Source organism: Odontomachus brunneus, unplaced genomic scaffold, assembly GCF_010583005.1.
Source record: "Odontomachus brunneus isolate Ranch 3 - 2012 unplaced genomic scaffold, Obru_v1 Obru_scaffold_189, whole genome shotgun sequence".
NCBI lineage: Eukaryota > Metazoa > Arthropoda > Insecta > Hymenoptera > Formicidae > Odontomachus > Odontomachus brunneus.
In genome coordinates this window covers 134,659-138,549 of record NW_022639639.1, presented here as the reverse complement: position 1 = coordinate 138,549, position 3,891 = coordinate 134,659, and the positions used below count along the sequence as shown (strand labels likewise).

At 30.9% G+C, this 3,891-nt stretch overlaps 1 protein-coding gene across 7 annotated transcripts in view; it reads right to left on the bottom strand.

The window, feature by feature from the left end:
• Positions 1-3,891, bottom strand: part of LOC116851756 (Fanconi anemia group D2 protein) — a 112,279-nt gene that overhangs the window by 2,355 nt on the left and 106,033 nt on the right. The gene's annotated exons all lie outside the window — the stretch shown is intronic.

Here is a 3,891-nt window from a genome sequence, read left to right as displayed (position 1 = left end):
ATGCGGTAGTAGCGGGGACACTCTATACAAGGTGTCCCGAAGTCCCATGATGACCCTTGGTGAGAACGTAGAACAGATTGAGGTGAGCAAGAAAGTCTTGTGTCGTTTTGCGATATTCGCAATAGTTTTTGAGAAATTAATTATTTTGTCTCAACAAATCAGCGTACAGAAAGCGACAGCGGAAAGAAAGATGCCTTCGGCCGACGTGCGACCGTGACACTCGCGAATCGTATCTCGCCGCATCCCTCCGCCCATAGCTACGAGACATAGCGAGTCTATGTCTCGTAGCTATGGGCGGAGGGATGCGGCGAGATACGATTCGCGAGTGTCACGGTCGCACGTCGGCCGAAGGCATCTTTCTTTCCGCTGTCGCTTTCTGTACGCTGATTTGTTGAGACAAAATAATTAATTTCTCAAAAACTATTGCGAATATCGCAAAACGACACAAGACTTTCTTGCTCACCTCAATCTGTTCTACGTTCTCACCAAGGGTCATCATGGGACTTCGGGACACCTTGTATAGAGTGTCCCCGCTACTACCGCATTATTTCATAAGGGTGAATTCCTGAGGTAATTTGAAAAAATCCTAATACAAAAATGGCGAGGCTATAATACTTTTCAAGTTATAAACAATTAAAATTGATCAATTATACTGGCTAAAGTACGCGTGCTCAGGTACAACACATAATAGTGCATGCATATGTCGTCCCTTTTCCAAATATTGATACGGAAGTTTCATACAACGTATGTAATAATAATCTGCCTTTTCTATCATTTAAATAAATAACATATCGCAAATAATAACAATTTCGTCAAAGTGTTATGAATAAAATATCACACAATACATTTATGAGAATCAATAAGCTGTCACACATTTGACGTTTCTTTCAGAGATTTACAACTAATTTCATATCTTATGCAAATGTTCTGTATCTTATGTGTATGCATTTGTACCATTGTGTGTTATACTGTATTTGAGCGCGCGTATTTTAGCCAATATAATTGATCACCTTTAATCGTTTATAATTTGAGAAGTATTATAGCCTCAACATTTTTGCATTAGGATTTTTTTCTTTAAATTACCTCAGGAATCCATCCTTAAGAGATAAAGGAGTAGTAGCGAGAGACTCTGTATATTCTATTATCAAAGTTTCTGATCTCTCGCCGTTGAACTCTTAATTGATATCAGAAACAAGGAAATACACGCTAAAAATTTTTACAGAATACTTTAAAATAAAAAGATATACCCATAAAATGATACTTGTAATCAATCGGTCATATCTAAAATAGTATGAATTATTAAAAAAAACGTGACATACAACCTATCTTTTAACTTGTTTTCTCATGATTTTATTACATTAATTTTATAATTTTTTTTTATTATTAGAGAGAAAAGAAAATATTTGGATCATTTTACAGATCTGCTTAATCGATTGCAAATATCATTTTATGGATATATTATTTTTTATTTTGACGTCATTTGTAAGAATTTTTAACGCGTATTGCTTCTGATGCCATAAATTAAGATGATCGCGATGAGAAAACAGGATTCTTCAGTATAAATTCAAAGTATACCACAAATTCCAGCTGTAATTTTAATAGATTCTTAGACAAATCATTAACAATTTTTTTAATGTAAATATCCAAATTTTGTGTTTATAATAGTATATCATAATCAGTGTTTGCCTTAGATTTTAAAACCATTAGAATGGAGATAAGATAAAAATCTCTAAATTTATCTTAATGATTCTTGTTAAATGAGATGAAGATGATTTTGCTTTTAAAAGATGAAAAATAAAATTATTAGCGCAACTTATGTTAATAAGTATTTATGTTAAAGATAATTTTTTAAGTAATTTTATTTTTATAAAATTATCCGTAAGAAATTATAAAAAAAATTATATTAAAACAGTATTCACTATTTTAAGTTTTTATTTTTCAAAAGTAAAAGTTTTTCAAAAGTTTTATCTGCTAAATGTTTTAATGTTTTGTCTAATAAACTACCAGTTTTTACTAAAAAAAAATAGGACATTGACTGGCTACGTGTTTTTCCGTACGGCTGTATTTCCGTGTTTGCGGAAGCGATAATTAATATTTCAAATAGTTAAATCCTAGTTTACTTCTATATATGATCAGATTTATCATGTCTTTTCCTACATTACATTCGAGTGCGTCGAAATAAATGTAGGGATTGACAAGGTTGTAGACGAACGGGGCGTCAAATTCTCTTTCACTCTCTTTATCCGTAAATACATGATCGAGATACACAGATTGAAATACCATAAAAAATTCTTTGTAAATATAATCATTTTTTTGCTTCATTCTTTTATAAGGCCTCATCTGACACCGAATTTAGACTTTACCTAAAACTTTATTAAAAACTCTTTACATCTAAAAGTAAAGATTTTGATATATCAAATGTATATATAATCGTAAAATGATGACTACGTTTACACTTTAACTTTACTCCGGTTTAGTAACAACTGTAGTTAATAAGCTTTTGTATTGGTATATTATTTTAGGTTTAAATATATATTTTAATTTAATGAAAGAATTCATTAACTATGATTGTTACTAAACCGGATTTACGTTGTTGTATAACAGATTAATTGTTCTGATTGATTTTGTTTTATTTCGAATTTATTAGATTCTAACTTATTCTTATGTACATATATATTTATTAAAGTTCACTTCTTGATACTCATAAGGGACAACCGCGAATTGTTCGTTTCTGATTTTGATGAAACTTGGCATATTTATAGAGTAGCAAAAAATAATAGACACATTTTTTATGTCGGCAAAGGCAAGTTTAACGGATAAAACTATCTCTCAAAGCTTTATCCTTTTTTTGCTATCTTGGTAACTATTAGTAGTATTATACAAAAAAAACTTCTTAAACAAAAATAATATGGCTTTTTATGAAAAATAAAATAGGCTATATAAAAATAAACAACATTTTAAACAATTAAGAAAATAGTCTTACTTTTTAATTTACTGAATTCGTTATACAGGGTGTTTACGAATTCCACCAACAAACTGATAGGATGTATTCATGGTCAATAGAGGATCAATTTTTCATTATGTTTATTTAGTTAGATCTGCTTTGCTACAGAGATATCAGACGTGAAAGTCAGTGCAGTCATGAAACATTATGGTAAAAAAGACATTGATACAGAGAGTGCAAAACAACTTTATTGAGTATTGTTAGCAGTTACAACAAGTGTTCGAAATTTCATCCATTAACTTCAATGCACAATTGACATGGGCGGACTATTGAGCGGCATATCCGCTCAAAGTCTTGTTTTTCACGAACGTGATCTGACCAAATAAACATATTGAAAAATTGATCCTCTATTGACCACAAATACATCCTATCAGTTTGTCGGTGGAATTCGTAAACACCCTGTATATATAGTGTATGTGTGTGGAAAAATTAACTTCTTTTATTCTATCTATATTATTCTATCCATATTGTTTCATATTTAAATTTTACGAACATAAAGATATATAAGTAAACGCCGTTCCGCGAGTCGTATACTCAGTAGCGTGCACGAGCGCTTAATTTTACATCACTACACAAATGACAAGCTCTATATACACATCTCTTGATTGAATTTTAATACTTACGTTAATTTAAATATTGTCATATTATTTACAGGTAAAAATAATTCAGAACTATTAACACATATAAATGCCACCGAACGTCCTTTTATTTATAATATACAAGGTGTTCAAAAAGTCCCGGACCGGTGAAATATCTCGAAAACTAAGCATTTTAGAAAAAAATGTTTCAGATAAAAGTTGTGGCGTTTAAAAAGATGTATTTACTGATCACATCAGTTTGACCTTGGGTTGCGTAGCGAAGGTCAGGTCAAGGTCACATTAATTTTT